Below are 7936 nucleotides of genomic sequence, written 5' to 3'. Positions count from 1 at the left end.
ACTATACTAATAAAGTATTTTTTAAATTTAAAGTACTAAATAAAAATATATACTTATAATAATCTTAAAAGATAAAAAGATTTAATGTAACGCCTTGTATTTAATTTTCTTTTTTACCGGAACTTCTCCGGAGGCCTAATTTTAGTCCTCTATTCCGTCCCACCGTTTTCTCATAGGAAAGGATGGGAAGTAGATTTGTCAGAGTAGGCGATGTATAGGAATGGGAAATATATTCATTTTGTGCGTCCCTTCCTCTGTCGATTAGAGGTATACAACGCTTCTGTAATTGTGGATGTCTATGGGCGGCGGTCGCTTCGCTAGTGGCCGTTCGCTCCTTTACCAACTTTATGATATAAAAAAAAACTTTCTAGGAAGAAATTTTTAGTCCAAACTAATATTATTATTATATTGATCCTTATCTTCTTGTTACACAACGCTTATGAAAAGGAAATATTTGTTTTGTTGCATTTAATAATACAAGATATGATCATAATTTATACGTAGTATACTAGTAATACTTTGTCTTAAAGCTATTCAAGATAGAACAATGTCCGGCGTTATCAGACAAACTTCCGTTGGCTTTATACTCTTAAGCTATATCACATAAACTGTTATAATGACTCAAATCCGGGTACGTAAGTGTGAAGTCATTTTAAAGATATTAAAAGATTATAGATAAGCTGGACTCATAACGTCACATTAATTCAACAATATTATACATAAATTATGTAGCTTTATTTTGGTTAAAATAATTATGTAATACTAATTGTCTCCCGCGACAACGTCCGCGCGGATAAAAAAAAATAACAAATAGCCTATGTGTTCTTCTAGATTATGTTCTAGATCTGTGCCAAATTTCATCAAAATCCGTTGAGCTGTTCCGGAGATACCTTCAAACATCCATCCATCTAAACATTCATCATCATCATCATCATCAGCTCACTATACGTCCCCAGGGGCTCGGAGCCTACCCCAAGTTAGGGGTGACTAGGCCATAGTCAACCACGCTGGCCAAGTGCGGGTTGGTTGACTTCACACATATCATTGAATTTCTTCTCAGATATGTGCAGGTTGCATCAGGATGTTTTCCTTCACCGTAAGAACGTCGGATAAATGTACATATGTAAATCGAGAGTCGAAAAACACATTGGTACATGGCGGGAATCGAACCCTGGACCTGCAGATTGCAAGTCAAGTGCTTAACCCCTGAGCCACCGATGCTCTAAACATTCGCATTTATAATATTAATAAGATTTTTAAATTCTTCTTTCCAAATCCATCATCATTTAAACCACGAAATAAACTTAAAAATAACTTGAAGTAGTATAATTTCCAAACACAAGCAAGACTTACAAGTTCCCCTTACTTCATTTATTACAATCAGGGTGCCGAAGCCCTCACTCAATGTAATCAGGGCGCGGACAGACTGACGGCAATTATAATGTCTCTGGTCAACTTCACATCGATATAAGAGACTTGTATATAACTAACAATTTATCACCGAAGACAGTCTGGTATGAAAGGGGATACGTGATAGAAGTGAGGGAATTTTGGGAAAGCTGTTGGAAGAATTGCTAATTAATAGAATTGGGGAAAGGAATAACGGGCTAGCTGATGTTAAATAAGAACATAAGTAATACTAGAGGAAAATAATCATATGAATAAAACAGATACGTTAGCGAAATAGATTGACAAAACAAGTTTAAGGCATTAACCAACTTGAACCTTTTGAACAACGAAAAATAAAGTTGCAGAATAGAATGGAGGATAGAAAAAAACTTGAGAGGTGTCAAGGGACACCCGGATGGAACGAAGTTCCTTTCGATTAATTAGTGAAGGAACCAATGTTTATTCTATGAATAAAAAACTTAAGTCTTCACAAAAAGTACATTTTATTTCTATGAATTTTCGTTATTTATTGTCACGTCGTTGCCATGGTGAAGTAGCGCTCATTCGTCGTTAACATACTTACTATAGCAAAAAGTGTCGTGACAACTTTTCGTAAGAATTTTTTCCGTCTAGCCCCCTTTCACAACGCGCGATAAGGAACTTCGTTCCAAAAAAACAAGGCATACCTTATAAACTATTTGTATAAAAAATCGTTTTCACTGTTACGGACGTCAGATATAAATTGTAGCAAACACGAAAAAAAAACTAGAAATCAGACAAACTATATCTAGAAGAGAACGGAAAAGCTACTATAGTCTTAAATATACGACCAGCTTTCTTACTAGAGACAACCCGGCTCCGAGTAAATAATAATTTAGTTCCAAATAAAAAGAATTTATTCCCATCGCTACGTTAAAAGGAAGCTTGCCAGAAAGATAAAAGATAAGATTTGAACGCTCTAATATCCGAACTGTGATTCTCTTAGTTTTTTTTTTTACATTTTCATATATATTATTTTCCAAGACAAGATTGCGAACGAGCGGCTGGAACACTGAGGTGATCAGCGACGCCTGTGAACATTCGCAACACTAGAGGAACTGCAGATGCATTGTCGGTTTTTTTTAAATAGTTCGCAACTCGCTTCTTAAAGGACCCTAAGTCGTATTGGTTTGGAAATACCGCCGAGGACAGACCGACATAACGCGGCCGTGCGTGGCAGAAAATTTCTCGAGAACCGTGTGTAGGTTTTGAAAAAAAATCCTCTCACTATGGGCATTTCATCATGTTAAAAGTAATATAATAAAGTTACATTGTAATACTTGATATTTTCATCTTACAGATTATCTAAATATTCCTTTTAAAAATGTTCTCATCTTCAATTCTTGAATACACAAAGTATTATGATAAAAGCATCGAATTGAACAGTTCTCAATAAAGGAGGTCTTATGAAAGAGCTCAGACGAACCGAGGAGGTTTTATTTAAAAATGAAATTGGAAATCAATTCCATGCCACCTTAGCCATAGGGTTACCATCTTTTTTGGTTTAGGGTTCGATATAAATTATTAAGGTAAAATACGGGCTTGGGATTAATATCTTCGGGTTTAAGAAAACAAATTGTCAAACAAGTCATTGCATTTTTCGTTATCTGATAATAATCAAAATAAGACGTTGTTTTTTAAGCATCATCCAATGTGTCGAGGGTTGTCAAGTCATTGGTCGTCTTATTTTTTGTCGCCAATGTACTGGTCTAAGTTTCTTGAAATTTTACAGCCCTATTTCAAGTCTTCGAGTCCAATAGCGCACAAAAAGACGCCAAAGAACCAATAATGGTATTTACACCTTTTGTACAATACATCTAGTTCTTTACGATTGGGGATACCTATTTGATTTACCTTCCAATATATGTTGGATCAAAACTGACGAATTGTGAACTAATATTGCATGGATAAGGTCAAAATTAAAGATAAGAAAAATTAGATAGACGTTAAAACACTTCTTACTCCATTCTTGGACCAGATTATGTCGAATCGGGGAATTCCATCGCGACCTTTATAACATTACTCATTGTTGAATTTCCTATTTGAATTATTAGTCATAATCATACGATACGATATCATTATCTCTAGTTATAATAATAATCAGTTTGTGAATATCTAATATATAAAATTATCGTGTCACAGTTTTCGTTCCCGTACTCCTCCGAAACGGCTTGACCGATTCTCATGAAATTTTGTGAGCATATTCAGTAGGTCTGAGAATCGGACAACATCTATTTTTCATTTTTTTTTAACTGCGCGCGGACGGAGTCGCGGGTAAAAGCTAGTAACTTATATAAATAAGATCTTTATCTGTTGTTATTTGATAGTCTACAACTGGGACTCTCACCCTTCCTGATTAAAATGGGTTTGTTCACGCGGTGGTTATTCGACAGGTCCCTTTGTTTCTTGATTTATTTTTATTAATTTATGAGATATTCATTTGTTTGCAGTAAATTTAAATTAAATATTAAAATATATTTCATTTGCTTAATGAAAAAAAAAAAACAGGAAAAAACATGTTTGTTTTTGAGTTGTTTTGACAGTAACTAACTGAGGTAATATGTCGTTTTTTCTGGATTTTTTTTTGGCTTAATTCGACATCAACCCAGCAATAAACCAGCCCTTGTTACTAAACCTACAAAATTATAGAAATCTAGAATGAATAACAAATTCTTTACGCATAGAAGGAACACAAATCATCTGAAGTGTTCGCAATAAATAGGCCGTTTTATCTAGAAATTTGTAACTACCCTCACCTCTTAATGTTATCACTTCGGAAACTTTTCCTTCAACTTTCGAAAGGCGAACAAATTTCCTTTTAGATAGGAATTATTGTTTTCTCGCTGTCTCGACGTTTTGGCAACACTTCTCGAAAAAGAAAAAATCCAAATGCCTAAGAATTGGAGGTTTGCCTTCGTGCGTTAATATTTTTAGAGGATAACGGTTTATAACCGTAGAGTTACACTGCTGTGACACTTGTATTGCATTACTGTCACTGCAGTGGAATTCTTAGTTTAGGAATCTAACCTCGGCTTGAGTTATTTATTTTAAGTTCGCAACTCTGTCCGCATTAAAAAAACTTTATTAGTAGCCTATGTGTTCTTCCAGACTATGTTCTACAACCGTGAAAAATTTCATCAAGATCTGTTAAACCATTCTAGAGATACCTTCAAACAAACATCCATCCACTAAAACAATCACATTTATAATATTAATAATAGCAGAGTTATCGTAACTTTATATCAAATAATCTAATCATATCTGAAGGGGTAGGTTTTTATTGCTTTATTCCTCGTTTACGATGACATGTGAAGAAGCGATGAATTTTTAACGCTTCAACCACATGTGGAAATCCATGTCAATAATAATTTATTCATGATTTACGGCATACTTTTATTATAATAGTCGTAAACTACCACGCTCTTAATATAGAAGGGTAGACTGGGATAAAGAATATACGACTCGGTAAGGTATTTAAAAATATCGGATAAGTAAAATAGGATTAAGATATCTTATTTTGTTCTATAAAATAATATTTTTTTTATATCACAAAATAATATTTTTTTTATATCCAGGTGGCCGTTGCCCATAGACACCCGCAAATGCAGATGCGTTGCCTACCATTAATCAACAGAGAAGGCTACGCACAGAAAGAGGATATTTCTCCTTCCTATGCGTCCCCTCTTCCGCCAAATCCACTCCCCCCTCCCATCCTTTCTTAATAACAAAAGAGTGGGAAGGGAAAGAGGACTAAAATTAGGCCTCTATAATATTAGTTCATATATAGTCCCTAAATTACTAAGTTACAATTTTAATGGTAAAATAATTTTTAGGATGAATCGAGTAGTTTTTGAGTTAAATTGTAACAATCTTGTCTCTATGTAATACTTGTTCCAATGTGTTTGTCGTTTTGTCCGCGGTGCGACATTTCGCCACATCCTCATTAAACCGCCTTCCGACAGTTAACTCCTTCCTTCCTTCGCCTGTTCAACTATTTACATACGGCTGTTGGTAAAAAATAGACAATACATATTTTTATTTAACGAGTTAATTTTTTTTTTTAGTAAAACGTAATGAATTTTTTATTCATCAGTAGAAAAAAAAATTTTTTTTTTGGAAAAATACAAAAAAGTGAATTTTTGACCCCGACGTGATTTGAACACGCAACCTTCTGATCTGGAGTCAGACGCGCTACCGTTGCGCCACGGAGTCGATGATGGGCATCGCGAATTTATTTATCTTGTTATTATCGCAAACTGTATTGATAAAGTTTTTCTCTGTGTTTTTGTACAATGCTTTTTCGCATTATTGTAAACTTCAGATCCTTCCGTAAGATGTCTTTATTTCTGATACCAGTATTTTAAATTAAATCTTTAAATGGACTGATAATATTTTAAATAATTCATTGTTGTTTGTAAAAAGTTAAAAAATTCTAGAAAATATCTGAAACACGATCAATAACTTCGTATCATACATTAAAAACGCATATGAAATATAGCTATCTCCGGCGACACCGTCCGTGCGGAATTAAAAAAAAACTCAATAAGTAACCAATGTGTTCTTCCAGACTATTCTTTATTTGTGTCAAATATCATCAACCTTTCCCGAGATATCAACTCTATCTACTTTCGCATTTATAATATTAGTAAGATCAAAGCATACATATTTTCAAAGTAGAAAAAACTAAAAGCTACTAAAATTTTTATAGAGACATGCAGTGAATGCATATTTGATTAGCTTTGTAGAGGAACATCTCATATTTTTGCTAACGTGAAACAAACTTTGTAGAATAATGTTACCGAAGAAACGTGAATGCCGCCTATATGTAATTTGCCTAGGGAAAATTTAAAGACTCGCTAAAATGTATGTCGAACAGACTACTAATAACAGTCAAAGAAATGTCACAGGACTTTATTTTTAAGCAATTTTGGTTTTAAAAAATTTCCTAGGCAAATTGCAGTCGTCCTGGATTCACTTTCGGATGTATTCTTTTAAATTAGATGTCTCAAGATTGTGGGGGTTGCTACTTGAAAATGTATACAAATTTATTGTTGACACAAAACTGAATAACATAGCTGAGTGTTGCTAGATCCAATACGATACGTGATGAAGCTAGATTTATGAATTAATAATGCTCTTATGATTTAGCTTTGTTATTTATGTAGGGTTGGCGATTTGATTCTCGAATTATAAAATGTATGTTACGGAGTAATTTCGTTTGTGTTTGGTAGCTTAGAATATTAGTATTGCTTAATAATTTCTAAATTTGTAATTCCTATAAGCATGACCAATGAACAATAAATTTTTTTTCCAAAGTAATAAAAAGCAAAGTTTTAGAAGAATTTGTAAGTAAATAACAACTTAAGAAACTGTCAAAGAAACAATTTTGAAACGTTCGACGAGTCATTGAATTCGAAAAAATATTAGTTTAACGTTTCGTCGTAAAGCGAGACGTTTCATCGATTCTTGAAAAGTTCAAGCCAATAAGATGGCGTTACAGATTTGTAAGTTTCGACTTATTTTGCATCATTACTATTATTTTAAGTCGCGGAGAGCGAGTAAAAACGTTAAACGTGTTAAAGGAACAGTAAATCCATCGTGCAACTTCTGAAATTGATTAAATAGTGCAGAGGGAAGGAAGGAGGGCGTCCGGAGGGAAGCGGGGCAAGATGGCGGCCGTTACGTCACTTTCACAGCGGTACGTTCGGAATTAGATCAGTAGCTTGCGCGCAGGGCGGCGTATGGACGTTTGCTGTCAAATGACAATCAGTTTCTGAACGGACGCGTAGTCCGTATTAGTGCTTTTTTCAGTTTTTGTGCGTCGTTTTTTTTTTCATTTTATTTTTTAAGTTTTCTCACCGGCCGGACGCATTTATCATTGACGTAAGTTTTTTTAATCTTTACTCTAATATTTCCTGAGCTTTGAAATAGCTTTTTTCCCTTTTTTAATAGGCTCCGTAAGTCATTCTATGAGGTTTTTTTATTACAATAAAACCGCGAAGCTAACTTTTAGATTACATTTTAAGAAAAATATAATAAATATGTTTTATGGCTCATTGTGTGTGGCCACAACAATAAAATCATTTAGTTTAAAAGCTATCAAGGCTTTCCTTGCGTTGTGACCTGAAATTGTATTGGAAATAAAAAAAACAATTAGATTTGTTAGGAAAATTAATTTTTCCGTTTATTTTCAAAGGAAAAATATTCTAAAAAAACAAATTGTGGTTTTAATTATATTTAAACCAAAATTACACCACTGAAAGAGTTTTTTTTTTTAAATAAAACTATTTTAGTTGCCATTTAAAAAAAAAAGTCAAAAAATACACATTATCAATTGTTCCAAGAATGCCTTTGTTCGAATTATATAATTTTTAAATGGCTAGTGACAACACGGCGCCAATGTCAAATAATAATAAAAATAGCAAATATGAATAGCAATTTAGTATAATGTAAATTCGACTAATTTTTTTTAACTGAAAAATTGTCTTCAAAGATGTATTTTAATTTA

At 33.4% G+C, this 7936-nt stretch overlaps 1 non-coding gene across 1 annotated transcript; it reads right to left on the bottom strand.

Annotated features, from left to right (window-relative positions):
- Positions 1-5568: 5568 nt before the first annotated feature.
- On the bottom strand, positions 5569-5640 carry Trnaw-cca. Its single transcript has one exon. It is a non-coding gene; the product is annotated as a tRNA-Trp (tRNA).
- Positions 5641-7936: the final 2296 nt, after the last annotated feature.

The sequence above is a fragment of the Papilio machaon genome, chromosome 23, assembly GCF_912999745.1.
Source record: "Papilio machaon chromosome 23, ilPapMach1.1, whole genome shotgun sequence".
NCBI lineage: Eukaryota > Metazoa > Arthropoda > Insecta > Lepidoptera > Papilionidae > Papilio > Papilio machaon.
This window is presented reverse-complemented; position numbering and strand designations above follow the sequence as displayed.